Raw genomic sequence first — 20,000 nt, forward strand, 5'->3', positions numbered from 1 at the left:
AAAGGATACGACCAAGAAACTTTAGGATGCTGGTTGGAATCCAGCTCCAAAGAAGCCCCTTTGGGTGTTATGTCATGAAAAAGTAAGAACAGAGAATCTCCCTTTGATCAAAAGCGCAACAGAACTGTTTTCCGTGGAGCAGGTTTCAGACCCGTAGACCTGTTTTATTTGTATGGCGTTCGTAAGCGCGCAAAACAAGGACAATTCCTGCGTCTAACACGAATGTAAATGCTTTTGAAAGTGCAGTGTGGTGCAGCTTGTAAAATCCTTGTCCACATTTGTGGTTTGTTGATGTTTTTTTTCTGTCTGCCAAAGTTGCATTTTTACATCCGGACGGTGAGACTTTATCATTTGAACGTGAAGCCAGCCTTAAACCCTCTGAGGCGTGTCTGTCTGCCGGCATGTATCTTGTGAAAGGTATTTTTTTTTTAACGGAGAGCGACTTTAAAAAGGTTTCCGCAGACACCTCGCACTCCGGAGGAGGAATGCGGCGGCGGCGGCGAGCTCACTGTAGTTGTGGCCGAGTAGTTAAGGCGATGGACTTGAAATCCATTGAGGACTCCCCGCTCAGGTTCGAATCCTGCTGACTACGGCGTCTGCTGCACGTCGCCTTGTGCCTGTGTGGCAAAGGCGAAGTGCCGCTTCTCCTTTCCTGGTACTATAAAAATGCTACATCGCTTGGTCCTGCTTCCATGGAAAGCAGTTCTTCAGGTAATTCTACTCTCTTACCAAAGCTGTTAGGTTCCTTTCCGTGGTGAGATGGGTTGTCATGCAACGCTTCCACATAGTGCCGACAGACAAGTGTGTTGCGGGAGAAGAGAAAAGTGTTAGAAGATTTAAGAGTTTCTTAGGTGGAGCCAAAATCAAGTGTCACAAATGCAAGTGGGAAGATTTCCAATGTTTAATATGGTCAAAATAAGCGGAAGTTATCTGCTGGTCCGGCACAGTTTGCCATGCTTTTGTCATATACTGTAAAGTGGTGTCGAACTGGGTGTCGAACTGGAGCCGCACCATTTGCATATGTGAGGCTCCAGTTATACATCGAGTGTCACATTAAATGACAAAAATGAAGAGAGTTGTAGCAGCTGGAGAGGTTTTCTTACAACTCTTGAGCTGACACAGTTTTGGAAAATGTTTCCTTCACGCTGCACTGTACAACATAGGCAGCCAAGAGTCTCCAAAACAAAACAGAATGGACAGATAGGAGAAAATTCCCACTCGTCCTGAAGTTCCCAAAATCCAGCACTGAGCGTAAACAAAGTGTCTAAGTAGCGTGGTAATGCTAACCCTAACCCTAGCTGGAGTTTGAGCAATCCAGCACTGAGCGTAAAAAGATGAGTCAAAGTTACGTCTAATCGGATTAGTTTCCTTAGAGCTGGTTCAGAGTTTGCTCAAGAGTTTACCTTTCACAGATGCGCAAAGAAGAATGTTGGGGGTGCACGCTTCAAGGCGCCTTACAGCTGTAGGGAGTGATTCGAGACGATTCGTGGCGTGTGCTCGTTCCCATGTACCGTACGCCCCGGGGTGCAGTGCTAGGATGACGTACAATACCACTTGGGCACGTAACGGCGTTATGTGCAGGGTTTTCGTTTGTTCGTTTTGTTTTGCTCTGCTTTGCTTTGTTTTGCTTTCCATCGCGTTGGTAAGAGCGTAAATAAAAATGCGATTCCTGCGTCTACCACTAATGTAAGAGCTATTTCAAGTGCGACGTGGTGCGGCTTTTCAAATGCTTGTGGGCATTTCTCTGTTGTTGATTCTTTTTTTGTGTGTAACAAAGTGGCATTTTCATGTCCGGACGGGGAGACTTTATCATTCCGACATGAAGCCAGCCTTAAACCCTCTGAGGCGTGTCTGTCTGCCGGCACGTATTTTGTCAAAGGTATTATTTTTTTTTAACGGAGAGCGACTTTGAAAAGGTTTCCGCAGCCACGTCGCACTCCGTGTTAGATTAAAGGAGGAATGCGGCGATGGTGAACTCGCTGTAGTCGTGGCCGAGTGGTTAAGGCGATGGACTCGAAATCCGTTGGGGACTCCCCATGCAGGTTCAAATCTTGCCGACTACGGCGTCTGCCGCACGTCTCCTTGTGCCTGCGCGGCAAAGGTGAAGTGCCGCTTCTCCTTCCCTGGTACTATAAAAACACTAAATAGCTTGGCCCCGCTGCCATGGAAATGAGTTCTTCAGATAACCACACATCTTGCGTTCGCACCTCTGGTGTTCTACTTATGCCTTTGAAAACCTAATGAATAAAACTGAAAGAACCGACACAATATGTAGGTGCTCGTAAAGCATGCATTAAAGAACTGTTAACAGCAAGGGTTTCAGTGGGTTAACTGAGGAGAAGGCGTGATCGCTAATTGTTGACTTTTTATTTGGTGTTAGAAACACTCTTACTGTGCATGACGTGCAACAAATTTAGCCACAGAAATTGCATCACGCTTTCATGTATGCTATTGCAGACACCAACGTTGCCTAGATAGAAAACCGAAATAGCCGTGGGTTTGCTTGCTGGTCTGAAGGATCTCTCTTCGAATCTCTATCATTTGTCAATGGAAGTAAAAGGTGCTGCAATCTGATACGTTCAGAATCAAACCTGCAGCTGTTGTTCGACTTTATTTCTTGACTAATTACAACTGAGTGTCGCATGAGCAGTTACGTAAACTTGTCTGATATATTTGAACACAAATGCCGTTCTTCAATTAAAACTAACAGTACATTGTCAGGGACATTCAGTTCTATACAAACAAGAGACAGACAAGAGAACATTTAGTATATAATAGACAGAAAGAGGTTCGAATCCTGCCGACTACGTTGTCCACCTCCTGTCGTTGTGTTTCGGCGCAAGCAAAGAAGCGCGCCTGTTCGGTGTTCCTGGTGGTTTTAAAATGCCAAATTGCTTGTACCCGCTCCCTTGCAAATAAGTTCTTCAGCGTCCGCGAATGGCATTTTACAGCTGGAAGCAGATGTCGACGCTTTTTGCACAGAGCACCAAAAAAGCGTCTTTTTTGAAGGCCCGGGTTCTGAGCGTTGGTGGTTCAGTGGTAGAATTCTCGCCTGCCACGCGGGAGGCTCGGCTTTGATTCCCCGCCAATGCAGTGGCTTTTGCAGCTAGCTGCTCCATCACTTGCATCCCCTTGCAACTCGCAACTGAAAACCCACTGAAGCTAAGCAGGTGTGAGCCAGGTCAGTACCCGGATGAGGGTGAGCTACAGGGAAAAACAAAGCTTCCAGCTGGAAGCGGTGTTAATGGTGCCGGCGGTGGGGCGCTCACCCTGAGGTCTGTGCGGGTCCCAATGCCCCAGCATAGTGACGGAGACACTGTGTTGTAAAAGGGCGCTGTCTTTTGGATGAGATGTAAAACTGAGGTCACATCGCTCTGTGGTCATTAAAAATGACCACCAAAACCTTTGACAAAAGCTCTTGGTAATTGATCGTCTTCAATAATGCTTCTCCTTTAGGTACATTTTAAATCAGCTGAAAAATTCTGTGAAATGGGGGGCACTTCAGGCCAGTGTAGGATTTGGGTTACAAGAACCATGAAACTGCATGAGAAAGCCCGTACACTGAATTACACGGCTTTCTATTCAAAGGAGGGCAAAAGAAATTCCCTGAGTTCGATTTTTTGCAGCACAGAGAGAACCACTGTCGTGAGGCCGGTTAGCTGAGTTGGTTAGAGCATGGTGCTAATAACGCCAAAGTCACGGGTTCGTGCCCCTTACTGGCCAGGTCCTTTTCTCCTCTCTTACCAAAGCTGTTAGGTTCCTTTCCGTGGTGAGAGGGGTTGTCATGCAACGCTGCCACATAGTGCCGACAGACAATTAAATGACAAAAATGAAGAGAGTTAAAGCAGCTGGAGAGGTTCTCTTACAACTTTTGAGCTGACACAGTTTTGGAAAATAATTCCTTCACGCTGCAGTGTACCATATAGGCAGCCAAGAGTCTCCAAAACAAAACAGAATTGACAGTCATATAATGTCCATTAACCCCGGTTTTAAACGCAGCATCATGTCTGCCATCATAAGAATATGAGTCCAATATTTTAGAATATAGTCAGAATGACTTCTAACCTTAGCTGTGGTGTCTTTAATCCCTATTGCTCAATGCATGGTGTACGTACTGCATACATGTGTCTTGAGAATGAGGAATGGGCCCCTGAGACAGTCATTTGCCTGTTTCACAAATGATCGTATTTTACTAGAGATTCTGTTTGGGATTCAGATGTGCATTCGGACAGCAATCCCTTTCAAGAAATGATATGTTCTGGATGAGGTCAAAGGTGCTAGAACACTGTATTTAGGATGTGTTTGCAGTGATTGTGTGTCTCCTGCTTCAACGCAGTGATATATAGATGTGCTCCTGTAATTTATTGGTACATGCCCAGGGCAGTAAGTAGTCTGAGGATTTATTTCCAGACGGCATAGAGCAGTGAAGCACTTCTACTTAAATTATTACATTATACACAATTTGAGTTCATTTTAAAAAGTAAAAGGTAATGAAAGGAATGCATTTTCATAAGAAAGATAATACCGATATGCATGTGATAATCTTCCTTATATCATGTAGTGCGTCATTTGGACACTTTGTGGGCTTGAAATACAAAGAAAATCATGTTCTATGGTACAAGATAAATACAAAACTTAATCATTTATTTTAATTAGATTTGTTTATAAAGCATAAGCAATCATTTATTACATTAATATATGTGAAAATGACATTTTAGCACCATAATATTACATACAGGTCTCTAGCTTCAACACAGTGATATATATATATATGCTCAGTGATTTATTGGTACATGCCCAGGGCAATAATCAGAATTAGTATTTATTTCCATACGGGCTACAGGTAATGTTGTGAAATACTTCAACACACTGGATCGCAGATTTAGACCCCCTGCACTCTTACTCCTTAAAAACCAAAGAAATGAAGATATGTAGCAATCACATTGTAACAGGGGTGACAGTGACTTAATGCTTATACTACTGGACTTCTGGTACCTTTAGGGTACGGTGTTCCCTGAAGGGCTCTCAAACCCCGCATTTCAGATGCCTAGCTGTATTGCTGATGTGTTGCACCTCAGAATCACTTTTAAACCTTACCTCTGGTATCTTTAATCCCTATTGCTCAACGCATGGTGAAAGTATTGCATAAATGTGTCTGAAAATGAGCAATGGGCACCTGAGAGACTCATTTGCCTGTTTCACAAATGATCATATTTGACTAGAGATTCTGTTTGGGATTCAGTTGTGCATTCTGACAGCAATCTCTTTCAAAAAATGATTTTACCTTATCGCGGCTTTGCCCTTCTTGCCTTTTTGGACAATATCTCCATCTTGTGGTCGTTGTTGGTAATGTCTATACAATATCTCCATCTTGTGGTCGTTGTTGGTAATGTTTTCTTATGCCCTTTTTTTATTTCAATTCTCTATTAGATGATTCTAGAATCTCTACAATAGAGTTGAAAACATCAGTTTTATAGCAGACAATATGACATTATTTATAGTCCAATTAGAAATTTATTACCCTGTTTTTAACATAATAACAAATTAAAACTAAGTTTGGAACACCAGGGAACATAAAAAATGATTTTTAGGAAAACCATGAGGTTCTCTGTGTCCGATGCCTGCAAGGGGAGAAAGCTAGAATCCTTTGATTTTTCCAAATTTGAAAATAAACATCATATAACAACAGCTTTCATTCCTAGGAGTGAAAAACAACCATTTTTGAAGACATATTAGTTTCTAAAACACTACAATAAAGTTAAAAACATCCATTTTATATTACATTATTTTTTGTGAAATAATTAAATTGGCTTATTTCTCTCGCATTAAATTGGCTACAAATGCAAGAATTCAACCAGATATTCTTGTAAAATGTATAATGTTGCATTGCAGTTAGTTAATGTAGTTAGTCCATAGTCAGCAATCTAAACTTTATTGTTAAGCTTTAATGATTGATGTTGTACCAGTAACCTTTAGAAATACTATAGTACTTCACAAATGCTTTGTGTGTTTGGAAACCTTTTGAGTAAAAGCCTTATAAAAATAGGTTTAGTTTTTACAGGACATCACAAAGAAATAGGATGGTATAATTCTTATAATTGCTTAGTGATTGTATTTGGAAGATTATGCACTAAACAGACTTCAGGAATGCCAGCGGATCATTGTGCTATTTGGAATTATTCCAAAAATCAAGTGACCTCTTTGCTGTAGTATTTTTAGTATTATTTATTTAGTATTAATAAAGAATAGATTTATTAAAGTCGTGCGATGTGCAAGCGGGATATGTAAAATAATTTAAAATAAAGTTTTTTATTATTGTTATAGAGAAACATGATCAGATTTTCCCTGGTTCAGAAAAAAAACGATTAAAATCTGTAATCTTTCCACTTGTATGTCATCAGACATTAACGAGTACAACCCCCCTCTCTGCCGGAGTGCTGGCTGTGACGAATTAAACCAATTTCACAGGTGTTTTCAAAGTAGGAAGTACAGTGTTAACTAGTAGATGGCCTCCTCAATGAAATCGCTTCAACATGCTAATGCGTTGGTGTAACAGTCCGGGCGTGGCAAGCTTCCAATGTCAACTCGACTCGATTGGAAGACAATGAACGTATTTTAGCCCTAAATGAATTAATAGCAAACATGGTTTACATAAAAGACATTTTTCCAAGAAAGTTTATAATAATACAATCTATAGTTGAAATCTGAGCCTTAATATAAAGAAAAAAGCATTTTCAGAGAGCAATCACGCTGTGTTTATGTAGAAAAAGCGATTAGGTTTATGAGCAATCTAATTACCTATTCGCTTAAAACGCTATATAAAATAAAGTTTATTTAAAGATGAATGATAAGTGTCGCAGTTTTAATAATTTTCGTAGTAGGGCTTGGACAGATTCCAAGTGCATTTTTGCAATTTACGTTGCATTGTCCAATGTGATGTTGTAATACAGTTTAGAATACAGTAAGTCTAAACTGTATCAGCTTTATTTATGGGTTGCAATTTAGAAAAAGTCAAAAACCGCACTCAAAATCCAATTTAGAGCTTTCTGGCAAGAGGAGACACCCAAATTATAATGTAACATGCCACTGTTTGTGCATGAACAAAGTTATACTGCAATTTTCCTTAGATACGCGATTAAAAAAAATAATTATTTTGAATCCCCGGCCAAACACATTCCATAAGAATCAGCGCTTTTATACAGTATATCGCCTTTAAACACGCGTTTACGATTTAAATCAAAACTCGATTCAAATCAATATAAATGTTTATTTTGTAACGCATAGGTGACTATTCATTGTTATTAAAAAGACGTAAATTCGATCATGTTGTGATATTTAGAAATATAAATTTGTTTTGATGCGAGTGAGGTTTTATTTAATCTCTGACCAAGGGAAATGTTTCATTTTTTCAAAGAAATGTTTGTTAAAAATTAAAGTCATAGTTCCATGAGATTCAACCACAGACCATGTGACATAGGAGTCAGGAACCTAACCCACAGCACCACCAGCGCAGTCACATGCTGAGGGCTGAAAAAGCACTACAGAAACATTATCGACTATAAAATAATGTAATTAGGCACAGAAGAAGTTTACAGCACAGTACAATAATAAATGCTGACCATGACTTTAGAAGCATAAATTACCTTACACTCAATTTAAACACAAGCTGTCTTTAGCCCTCTAAGCTGGTTCATACAGAAATGTAGAGAACCAGGCTCAGAACACACAGCTTCATTAGCGAATACATATGCAGAACAACTAGAGAAGATGTTTTACAGAGGATGGATTTTTAGAAACATCCCATCAGTGACATCACTGAAGTCAACTCCTAGGTAACTGTCGTGTGGATAGTTTCACAAGAATCAGACAAAGGTTTAAGCATCGCTTATTTTAGATAAAACTGCAAAAAAACAACAACAACCCATAATGTACTTCTTTGCGGCTCTGTTTGCCCAAATCATATATTCACAACGTGAAATTAGAAAATAGTATTACGTAACCAAAAACCGCAATATGGAAACAGAACCTGTGTAATTGTTGACAGATGATGTACTCGTAACATTTTTACAAGACGAACTACAACATTTAAAAAATGACTTGTATGTACTTGATATCTCTAATCAATCCACTGCACTGCATTAAAACAAAACAAAAACTAAAACGCCCTGGGCATACCGTTTCGCGCTTCTTATCAGTTGCTCAAAAGCAATTTGACCGTATGAAATGCATAATATAAACCTAGAAACATATACGTGAGGAGTATTTACGTAGTATCGGTGTCAAGACATACCTCTCAAATACTGTAAATCAAGTTAAAAATATCTCAAGACCGATTCTGGTCATAATGAAACCATGTTTCGTGTATGTTTTCTTTAAAGTACCGAGACCAGCCATATACTGTATGTTTATGTTCCAAAATTAATATCGTTTATGGCCTTCACACGCGTTGCATTACGCTCCTATTCTTTTTATGCTCAGGCACTAAGATTTCCCTTCAGTGGTAAAATTCCATATAAATATTCAATACTTAAACGGGCACAGTTAAGACATTAAATATACATATACATATACATATACATATACATATACATATACATATACATATACATATACAAACTGTATACAGTACAGTTTGCATACGGTAATATGTTTATGTTCCTAAATCAATCTCTTTTATGAGCATGTGAAAGGCATGGTGAATCGATTCTCAAAAATTACTGTACTTTGCATGATTGGAAAAAAATGCGTGATTGCGAAATGCTGTGGTGTTACTTTTACAAAGAAGGTCAGTGAAAAAAATAATGTGGACCAGGGCAATACTTTGAGTTTACAGCTTGTCCAAGGTCATTTATTATTAATACTATTAGTAATATCTTCATTAAAGACTTTGATGGCTACAGCTCAAACATGAGAAGTTGAGCTTTATTAGCTCCACCTTGCGGAAATTCCGGATACTATTATTTTGCTAGCGGTATTTACCGGTAACTCGCGGTATTTACCGGTAACTCGCGGTAGACTGCGTACAGCGTACCGGAAAATAATGCAGTATCGCCCGCACATTTTGAATGGCTGCATCTGTAGCAATCATATTGTAGCAGACACTCATTTGCCTGTTTCACAAATGATCATATTTTACTAGAGATTCTGTTTGGGATACGGATGTGCATTCTGACACCAATCCCTTACAAAAAATGATTTTACCTTATCGCGGCTTTGCCCTTCTTGCCTCTTTGGACAATATCTCCATCTTGTGGTCGTTGTTGGTAATGTCTAGACAATATCTCCATCTTGTGGTCGTTGTTGGTAATGTCTTCTTATAGATAGATACTTTATTGATCCCGTGAGGGAAATTGCAGTGCAACAGCAGCTTAACACACACAACACAGCCACAGTGTAACGAATTATATAATAATAGTACAATACTGTATATATACTGTATATATATATATGAAACAGAAATAGAAACAGAAACAGGAATCGCTTACTCACCTGGAGAATCTCTGTAGGAATATCTAGCATTTATCAATGGAAATAAAAGCTGCTTTAATACAGTGCATGTTCAAACTCAAACCCTCAGCTGCTGTTCTTGTTTGTTTTGGGACAAATTGCAACTGAGCATCGCATGAGCCGTTACGTACCCTTATCTGTTAGGGAATTTCAAGGGAGGAGTTAGGTCAGAATGGGTAGGCTGCAAAACAACAAGTAAAGATTTATTCCAAGATGAAACGTTGTGGCGGTTTTCTTATCTTTTCAGCATGGACTAAACTTTTACGTGTTCCTTATATGCTATATATGTATATATTAGCACCAATGTCGTTCTTAAAAACTAACATGAAATTGTCAGGGACATTCAGCTATATACAAAGACGAGACAGACAAAGTAATAATTCTGTATTAACGTGGCCTACATATTGACGCAATGATCAAACTGACTGACATGTTCTGATTCAGATCCCCTGCAGTTCATGCCAATTAGAACAATAGCAATGCTGAGTCCTCCCTACCCTACTGAGCACAAATTCAGCTGCTCTCCAGTTCTGTTCTGCATGTTTTTTCATTGCAATTGAGCTCGGAGCTGGAGATGATCTCCATACAGTTCTGTGTTCACCAGCCCGCACTTGCGTGCTAATTTACGGGTTGTGGCAAATGCTTTTCTATAGTTCATATACATGACGGCAACCTGTTACCTAGGAACCTGAGAGGTTTAAAAGCCTCACGAGCCAGGCAGGACTCGAACCTACAATCTTCTGATCCGAAGTCAGACGCGTTATCCATTACGCCACTGGCCCATAGAACATGCGCTTGCACTCCACCACAGAGAGCTCTACACTGCTACTAGTAGTACACTTCCCCATCTAAATTTTCACAGCAAGAAACTTGTGTTTCCTACTATTTTTGTCAGGTTTAAAATATCATCTCCTTAAAACAGAAAAAGTGTTGATGTGTTGTGCTGAAATTCCGATTGATTTTGAATTCAAAGAAAAAAGGTTTTCTTCCAAAACACCATGAAATTGTCACATCTTGCAGACAATAGGTGTATTCCATGTTGAAAAGAGAAGAAAGAAAACCATGGAGCCTTTTACAGGTGTGAGGCTTCTTCAGGTGTGAGAAGACCTCACAGTCGAAACGCTGTGTTTCCGTTCTTCTCTTTTCAGCATGCAATAAACCTAGTACTTGTTCCTTTGCAGCCGAGGCATGCTGACGTAGCTACCCAGCTGAACATCTTGCAGACTCTACAGTACTTCTCTCCTGTAGAAGTAAAGCAGGGCTTGCTGGGTGAGCTTTTGCTCCGGTAAATTAGGTCACGTGTCATGTTAAATCACTTCTTCTAAACACAACATTTGCTGGTGCTAGCTTTCCCCATGAAAAGAGACATTTCCCTTACAGTACATGACATATCGTTTTTATTCTATCAATAAGTATAGAAATTAAACAAAAGAAAAAATGGTGTCGCCAAAGAATGCACAGCTCTGTCGCCTTGGGGAGGTGTCAAGGGCATTGAGCTCCTTGGACATGAAAAGTGCCCGATAAATGCCATTTCTCATCATTTCTCTTGGCGTCAGTTCTGCTATTAAATGGGACGGAGGCAACGGGCTCAGAGAGCAGGTTAAGTGCACACCGAACGCAGATGTGTCCAAGTGTCTGTAAAAGCGCGGTGCTCCGCTGGCGCTGTTCCCTAGTGGCTTAAAGTGCCCGCCTAGTAAGCAGGCGATCCTGGGTCTGAATACCAGCGGTGCCTCTCTCCGTGTCTTGTTGTGCCGAATGTATCATTTCAGACAAACATGTACAGCTTGGTTCAGTTTAATGCAAGAATTCATTTCCTTTCTGGAATAACTTGTTTTTGAAGAAATCCATACAGCTTGTGAAAGATGAAATCCATTTCTTGGTTGTCAGTGGAAAAAGATTGCCGGCTGCAAGAAGCGCAAGTGATTGTTTTCTTTGACCATAAACCTGCAAATGTAGGGAGCACAAGCGGCCGTCAGTCTCTGTGGCGCAATCGGTTAGCGCGTTCGGCTGTAACCGAAAGGTTGGTGGTTCAAGCCCACCCAGGGACGCATGTCTCCGTTTTTCCAATGTAAACATCATCACCGCTAAAGAAGATGGCGCAGAAGGCTCCACAGTCGAAACGTTGTGCTTCTTTTCTTCTCTTTTCAGCATGGAGTAAACCTTTGCTTGATCGTTTGCAGCCTACGCATGCTGACACAGCTACCTTTCTCTTAACGCGCCTCAATCATTATTCACCAAAACCATCAGCAGAATGTGTCGCCTTTGTGGTGATGTCACTCCTCTGCTTCACAAATGTCCTTAGTGACGGACCATTTCTTTCTGCCATTTTTCCGGAGCGGTTATTGATTGCTCCATCATTTCCCTCATACTTTCCATCCCTAGATTGAAAAAAAAAAACAGAAACAGGCTGACAGGACGACAATCAAATTGCAAAAACTCATCAAAGCACTCGATAGAGTATTTGAATCCACAAGTAGCTACGAGCAACTTTGTCCTGGCTTGTATGAAAGTCGGAAAATGTCAAAAAGACAAAGATGGTGGCTTTTTCATATCTGTTCTTTTATTTTTAGTTCGTTGGCTCTTCTGTCCATTGTCCTCCTGCCTGGCTCTTGACCTGTGACTGTCTGAACGCACACATTAGACTTTCAGGCGGGGGATTTGTCCTGAGCCTCTGTGGAAGACCCACCCACCCCCATAAATAACTGCTCTAGAAACACATGAATGCAAAACTAAACCACAGCTTAAAGAGGAGCTCCAACTCAGTGCCATACTAATGTAAACGAAGTAATACTAAGACATGTTCTTATGGATTTGTCTTACCTTGAGATATGTAATTGGATTTCAGGATTAACTTCCTCATTCAATGTACTGGTGATTCTTTGCCTGGTCAGTACCTGGGTGGGAGACCTCCAGCGAACAATTAAGCTTGCTGCTGGAAGTGGTGTTAAGAGACTCTTAGGATCTTCCAGAGGTGTCTGTCCAATAGCACTAGTTGCCTTAGAGCTGGCTCAAACATTGCTCAAGAGTCTACCTTTCACAGATGCGCAAAGATGAATGATGGGGGTGCACGCTTCAAGGAGCCTTCCAACTGTAGGGACCGATTAGAGACGATCCGTAGCATGTGTTCATTTCCATATACGCCCCGTGTCTCAACGGTAGGACAGAGTCAAATACTGCCTCGACACGTAACAGCGTTATATTAAACCGCAGGACTTGAGGGCTGTTTTGTTTGAATGTTCAAGGCATTGGTAAGAGCGTAGGTCAAGGGCCATTGGTGCATCTCCTGTAACTGGAGTAAAAATGCTATTCAAAGTGCAGTGACTAAAATCGTCGTCCAGATGTCTCTGTTGTTGATTGCTTTCTGTCTAAGAACGTTCTGTTTTCATGTCCGAACGGGGATACTTTATCATTCCAACTTGAAGCCACCCTTAAGTCCTCTGAGGTGTGTGTGTGTGTGCTTGCACGTATGGCGTAAAAGGTTTCTTAAACGGAGAGCGAACTTGAAAAAAGTTGCCTCCGCTGCCGCCGCCGCCTCGCACTCCCTGTTCGATTGTAGCAAGAAGGCAGCGGCCGTGGCGCTTGCTGTAGTCGTGGCCGAGTGGTTAAGGTGACGGACTTGAAATCCGTTGGGGTCTCCCCGCGCAGGTTCAAATCCTGCCGACTACGGCGTCCTTTGCATTTGGTTGCGTGCGTGCGTGTAAAAGGACCAGCGCCGTTTCGTTTTCGCTGGGACCTTTAACACTCTAAATCGCCTGGACCCACAGCCTGTGAAATCGATTCTTCAGCACCCACGATGGACGCTTTGCCGCTGGACACAGAGAACGATGCTTTTCTGCAACGAGCTTTCCAGCTGAATTTTCTCGGCAGCTCCGTACTGAACCTGTTCTCCATTGCAACATAGCGGAGGCTCGTCACGTCTATAGCAAGGCTGTGTAGGACCGCATACGCCACAGTGACTTGTACACAGACCACATGAAAGGCAAGCAAAATACACTTTTAAAATTCCAAAGACTCACAAGGTCAGAGAAACAGCGATGACCTGAACAGATCTGTTACAGAAGTCTAGGTTGACCTTTTTAGAGCTGTAATTGCATTTTTGTTTAATAGAAGATCAAATCTACTCGCATGTACCAGCACCTTACAGTTTATTGATGTTAATTCTGTTTAAGTAATAAGATTGCTAACGATGTTGGACTTTAGCCGGTGTTTTTTAGAACAAATTGCTTACACTTCTGTAAGGAATACGCAGTACGTGCCTTTGTCAGTCATTGCTCACCATACCTGTAACTTTCTTATCTAACTCACTTCCTCAAATGGTGAAGGTCCACAAACATAAATGAAAAAAAAACCCTTGTTGTAGATGAGGTGCACAAAAAAGCAGCCCCTGATAGTGTATAACACATTTATACTATTGCAGAGACACATGTAACATATATATACTGTATATATGAAACAGAAATAGAAACAGAAACAGGAATCGCTTACTCACCTGGAGAATCTCTGTAGGAATATCTAGCATTTATCAATGGAAATAAAAGCTGCTTTAATACAGTGCATGCTCAAACTCAAACCCTCAGCTGCTGTTCTTGTTTGTTTTGGGACAAATTGCAACTGAGCATCGCATGAGCCGTTACGTACCCTTATCTGTTAGGGAATTTCAAGGGAGGAGTTAGGTCAGAATGGGTAGGCTGCAAAACAACAAGTAAAGATTTATTCCAAGATGAAACGTTGTGGCGGTTTTCTTATCTTTTCAGCATGGACTAAACTTTTACGTGTTCCTTATATGCTATATATGTATATATTAGCACCAATGTCGTTCTTAAAAACTAACATGAAATTGTCAGGGACATTCAGCTATATACAAAGACGAGACAGACAAAGTAATAATTCTGTATTAACGTGGCCTACATATTGACGCAATGATCAAACTGACTGACATGTTCTGATTCAGATCCCCTGCAGTTCATGCCAATTAGAACAATAGCAATGCTGAGTCCTCCCCACCCTACTGAGCACAAATTCAGCTGCTCTCCAGTTCTGTTCTGCATGTTTTTTCATTGCAATTGAGCTCGGAGCTGGAGATGATCTCCATACAGTTCTGTGTTCACCAGCCCGCACTTGCGTGCTAATTTACGGGTTGTGGCAAATGCTTTTCTATAGTTCATATACATGACGGCAACCTGTTACCTAGGAACCTGAGAGGTTTAAAAGCCTCACGAGCCAGGCAGGACTCGAACCTACAATCTTCTGATCCGAAGTCAGACGCGTTATCCATTACGCCACTGGCCCATAGAACATGCGCTTGCACTCCACCACAGAGAGCTCTACACTGCTACTAGTAGTACACTTCCCCATCTAAATTTTCACAGCAAGAAACTTGTGTTTCCTACTATTTTTGTCAGGTTTAAAATATCATCTCCTTAAAACAGAAAAAGTGTTGATGTGTTGTGCTGAAATTCCGATTGATTTTGAATTCAAAGAAAAAAGGTTTTCTTCCAAAACACCATGAAATTGTCACATCTTGCAGACAATAGGTGTATTCCATGTTGAAAAGAGAAGAAAGAAAACCATGGAGCCTTTTACAGGTGTGAGGCTTCTTCAGGTGTGAGAAGACCTCACAGTCGAAACGCTGTGTTTCCGTTCTTCTCTTTTCAGCATGCAATAAACCTAGTACTTGTTCCTTTGCAGCCGAGGCATGCTGACGTAGCTACCCAGCTGAACATCTTGCAGACTCTACAGTACTTCTCTCCTGTAGAAGTAAAGCAGGGCTTGCTGGGTGAGCTTTTGCTCCGGTAAATTAGGTCACGTGTCATGTTAAATCACTTCTTCTAAACACAACATTTGCTGGTGCTAGCTTTCCCCATGAAAAGAGACATTTCCCTTACAGTACATGACATATCGTTTTTATTCTATCAATAAGTATAGAAATTAAACAAAAGAAAAAATGGTGTCGCCAAAGAATGCACAGCTCTGTCGCCTTGGGGAGGTGTCAAGGGCATTGAGCTCCTTGGACATGAAAAGTGCCCGATAAATGCCATTTCTCATCATTTCTCTTGGCGTCAGTTCTGCTATTAAATGGGACGGAGGCAACGGGCTCAGAGAGCAGGTTAAGTGCACACCGAACGCAGATGTGTCCAAGTGTCTGTAAAAGCGCGGTGCTCCGCTGGCGCTGTTCCCTAGTGGCTTAAAGTGCCCGCCTAGTAAGCAGGCGATCCTGGGTCTGAATACCAGCGGTGCCTCTCTCCGTGTCTTGTTGTGCCGAATGTATCATTTCAGACAAACATGTACAGCTTGGTTCAGTTTAATGCAAGAATTCATTTCCTTTCTGGAATAACTTGTTTTTGAAGAAATCCATACAGCTTGTGAAAGATGAAATCCATTTCTTGGTTGTCAGTGGAAAAAGATTGCCGGCTGCAAGAAGCGCAAGTGATTGTTTTCTTTGACCATAAACCTGCAAATGTAGGGAGCACAAGCGGCCGTCAGTCTCTGTGGTGCAATCGGTTAGCGCGTTCGGCTGTTAACCGAAAGGTTGGTGGTTCAAGCCCACCCAGGGACGCATGTCTCCGTTTTTCCAATGTAAACATCATCACCGCTAAAGAAGATGGCGCAGAAGGCTCCACAGTCGAAACGTTGTGCTTCTTTTCTTCTCTTTTCAGCATGGAGTAAACCTTTGCTTGATCGTTTGCAGCCTACGCATGCTGACACAGCTACCTTTCTCTTAACGCGCCTCAATCATTATTCACCAAAACCATCAGCAGAATGTGTCGCCTTTGTGGTGATGTCACTCCTCTGCTTCACAAATGTCCTTAGTGACGGACCATTTCTTTCTGCCATTTTTCCGGAGCGGTTATTGATTGCTCCATCATTTCCCTCATACTTTCCATCCCTAGATTGAAAAAAAAAAAACAGAAACAGGCTGACAGGACGACAATCAAATTGCAAAAACTCATCAAAGCACTCGATAGAGTATTTGAATCCACAAGTAGCTACGAGCAACTTTGTCCTGGCTTGTATGAAAGTCGGAAAATGTCAAAAAGACAAAGATGGTGGCTTTTTCATATCTGTTCTTTTATTTTTAGTTCGTTGGCTCTTCTGTCCATTGTCCTCCTGCCTGGCTCTTGACCTGTGACTGTCTGAACGCACACATTAGACTTTCAGGCGGGGGATTTGTCCTGAGCCTCTGTGGAAGACCCACCCACCCCCATAAATAACTGCTCTAGAAACACATGAATGCAAAACTAAACCACAGCTTAAAGAGGAGCTCCAACTCAGTGCCATACTAATGTAAACGAAGTAATACTAAGACATGTTCTTATGGATTTGTCTTACCTTGAGATATGTAATTGGATTTCAGGATTAACTTCCTCATTCAATGTACTGGTGATTCTTTGCCTGGTCAGTACCTGGGTGGGAGACCTCCAGCGAACAATTAAGCTTGCTGCTGGAAGTGGTGTTAAGAGACTCTTAGGATCTTCCAGAGGTGTCTGTCCAATAGCACTAGTTGCCTTAGAGCTGGCTCAAACATTGCTCAAGAGTCTACCTTTCACAGATGCGCAAAGATGAATGATGGGGGTGCACGCTTCAAGGAGCCTTCCAACTGTAGGGACCGATTAGAGACGATCCGTAGCATGTGTTCATTTCCATATACGCCCCGTGTCTCAACGGTAGGACAGAGTCAAATACTGCCTCGACACGTAACAGCGTTATATTAAACCGCAGGACTTGAGGGCTGTTTTGTTTGAATGTTCAAGGCATTGGTAAGAGCGTAGGTCAAGGGCCATTGGTGCATCTCCTGTAACTGGAGTAAAAATGCTATTCAAAGTGCAGTGACTAAAATCGTCGTCCAGATGTCTCTGTTGTTGATTGCTTTCTGTCTAAGAACGTTCTGTTTTCATGTCCGAACGGGGAGACTTTATCATTCCAACTTGAAGCCACCCTTAAGTCCTCTGAGGTGTGTGTGTGTGTGCTTGCACGTATGGCGTAAAAGGTTTCTTAAACGGAGAGCGAACTTGAAAAAAGTTGCCTCCGCTGCCGCCGCCGCCTCGCACTCCCTGTTCGATTGTAGCAAGAAGGCAGCGGCCGCGGCGCTCGCTGTAGTCGTGGCCGAGTGGTTAAGGTGACGGACTTGAAATCCGTTGGGGTCTCCCCGCGCAGGTTCAAATCCTGCCGACTACGGCGTCCTTTGCATTTGGTTGCGTGCGTGCGTGTAAAAGGACCAGCGCCGTTTCGTTTTCGCTGGGACCTTTAACACTCTAAATCGCCTGGACCCACAGCCTGTGAAATCGATTCTTCAGCACCCACGATGGACGCTTTGCCGCTGGACACAGAGAACGATGCTTTTCTGCAACGAGCTTTCCAGCTGAATTTTCTCGGCAGCTCCGTACTGAACCTGTTCTCCATTGCAACATAGCGGAGGCTCGTCACGTCTATAGCAAGGCTGTGTAGGACCGCATACGCCACAGTGACTTGTACACAGACCACATGAAAGGCAAGCAAAATACACTTTTAAAATTCCAAAGACTCACAAGGTCAGAGAAACAGCGATGACCTGAACAGATCTGTTACAGAAGTCTAGGTTGACCTTTTTAGAGCTGTATTTGCATTTTTGTTTAATAGAAGATCAAATCTACTCGCATGTACCAGCACCTTACAGTTTATTGATGTTAATTCTGTTTAAGTAATAAGATTGCTAACGATGTTGGACTTTAGCCGGTGTTTTTTAGAACAAATTGCTTACACTTCTGTAAGGAATACGCAGTACGTGCCTTTGTCAGTCATTGCTCACCATACCTGTAACTTTCTTATCTAACTCACTTCCTCAAATGGTGAAGGTCCACAAACATAAATGAAAAAAAAAACCCTTGTTGTAGATGAGGTGCACAAAAAAGCAGCCCCTGATAGTGTATAACACATTTATACTATTGCAGAGACACATGTAACATATATATACTGTATATATGAAACAGAAATAGAAACAGAAACAGGAATCGCTTACTCACCTGGAGAATCTCTGTAGGAATATCTAGCATTTATCAATGGAAATAAAAGCTGCTTTAATACAGTGCATGTTCAAACTCAAACCCTCAGCTGCTGTTCTTGTTTGTTTTGGGACAAATTGCAACTGAGCATCGCATGAGCCGTTACGTACCCTTATCTGTTAGGGAATTTCAAGGGAGGAGTTAGGTCAGAATGGGTAGGCTGCAAAACAACAAGTAAAGATTTATTCCAAGATGAAACGTTGTGGCGGTTTTCTTATCCTTTCAGCATGGACTAAACTTTTACGTGTTCCTTATATGCTATATATGTATATATTAGCACCAATGTCGTTCTTAAAAACTAACATGAAATTGTCAGGGACATTCAGCTATATACAAAGACGAGACAGACAAAGTAATAATTCTGTATTAACGTGGCCTACATATTGACGCAATGATCAAACTGACTGACATGTTCTGATTCAGATCCCCTGCAGTTCATGCCAATTAGAACAATAGCAATGCTGAGTCCTCCCCACCCTACTGAGCACAAATTCAGCTGCTCTCCAGTTCTGTTCTGCATGTTTTTTCATTGCAATTGAGCTCGGAGCTGGAGATGATCTCCATACAGTTCTGTGTTCACCAGCCCGCACTTGCGTGCTAATTTACGGGTTGTGGCAAATGCTTTTCTATAGTTCATATACATGACGGCAACCTGTTACCTAGGAACCTGAGAGGTTTAAAAGCCTCACGAGCCAGGCAGGACTCGAACCTACAATCTTCTGATCCGAAGTCAGACGCGTTATCCATTACGCCACTGGCCCATAGAACATGCGCTTGCACTCCACCACAGAGAGCTCTACACTGCTACTAGTAGTACACTTCCCCATCTAAATTTTCACAGCAAGAAACTTGTGTTTCCTACTATTTTTGTCAGGTTTAAAATATCATCTCCTTAAAACAGAAAAAGTGTTGATGTGTTGTGCTGAAATTCCGATTGATTTTGAATTCAAAGAAAAAAGGTTTTCTTCCAAAACACCATGAAATTGTCACATCTTGCAGACAATAGGTGTATTCCATGTTGAAAAGAGAAGAAAGAAAACCATGGAGCCTTTTACAGGTGTGAGGCTTCTTCAGGTGTGAGAAGACCTCACAGTCGAAACGCTGTGTTTCCGTTCTTCTCTTTTCAGCATGCAATAAACCTAGTACTTGTTCCTTTGCAGCCGAGGCATGCTGCCGTAGCTACCCAGCTGAACATCTTGCAGACTCTACAGTACTTCTCTCCTGTAGAAGTAAAGCAGGGCTTGCTGGGTGAGCTTTTGCTCCGGTAAATTAGGTCACGTGTCATGTTAAATCACTTCTTCTAAACACAACATTTGCTGGTGCTAGCTTTCCCCATGAAAAGAGACATTTCCCTTACAGTACATGACATATCGTTTTTATTCTATCAATAAGTATAGAAATTAAACAAAAGAAAAAATGGTGTCGCCAAAGAATGCACAGCTCTGTCGCCTTGGG

The 20,000-nt window shown here is 41.7% G+C and overlaps 7 non-coding genes across 7 annotated transcripts; 4 read left to right on the forward strand and 3 right to left on the reverse strand.

The window, feature by feature from the left end:
- The first annotated feature begins 1,981 nt into the window (after positions 1-1,981).
- trnas-cga (transfer RNA serine (anticodon CGA)) lies at positions 1,982-2,063 on the forward strand. Its single transcript has one exon. It is a non-coding gene; the product is annotated as a tRNA-Ser (tRNA).
- An 8,153-nt stretch (positions 2,064-10,216) lies between these two features.
- On the reverse strand, positions 10,217-10,289 carry trnar-ucg (transfer RNA arginine (anticodon UCG)). The gene has a single exon. It is a non-coding gene; the product is annotated as a tRNA-Arg (tRNA).
- A 2,802-nt stretch (positions 10,290-13,091) lies between these two features.
- trnas-uga (transfer RNA serine (anticodon UGA)) lies at positions 13,092-13,173 on the forward strand. Its single transcript has one exon. It is a non-coding gene; the product is annotated as a tRNA-Ser (tRNA).
- Positions 13,174-14,723: 1,550 nt separating this feature from the next.
- Positions 14,724-14,796, reverse strand: trnar-ucg (transfer RNA arginine (anticodon UCG)). Its single transcript has one exon. It is a non-coding gene; the product is annotated as a tRNA-Arg (tRNA).
- Positions 14,797-15,989: 1,193 nt separating this feature from the next.
- trnan-guu (transfer RNA asparagine (anticodon GUU)) lies at positions 15,990-16,063 on the forward strand. Its single transcript has one exon. It is a non-coding gene; the product is annotated as a tRNA-Asn (tRNA).
- A 1,537-nt stretch (positions 16,064-17,600) lies between these two features.
- On the forward strand, positions 17,601-17,682 carry trnas-uga (transfer RNA serine (anticodon UGA)). The gene has a single exon. It is a non-coding gene; the product is annotated as a tRNA-Ser (tRNA).
- A 1,551-nt stretch (positions 17,683-19,233) lies between these two features.
- On the reverse strand, positions 19,234-19,306 carry trnar-ucg (transfer RNA arginine (anticodon UCG)). Its single transcript has one exon. It is a non-coding gene; the product is annotated as a tRNA-Arg (tRNA).
- Between the last annotated feature and the right edge of the window lie 694 nt (positions 19,307-20,000).

The sequence above is a fragment of the Lepisosteus oculatus genome, unplaced genomic scaffold, assembly GCF_040954835.1.
Source record: "Lepisosteus oculatus isolate fLepOcu1 unplaced genomic scaffold, fLepOcu1.hap2 HAP2_SCAFFOLD_48, whole genome shotgun sequence".
In the NCBI taxonomy this organism is placed as follows: Eukaryota; Metazoa; Chordata; class Actinopteri; order Semionotiformes; family Lepisosteidae; genus Lepisosteus; species Lepisosteus oculatus.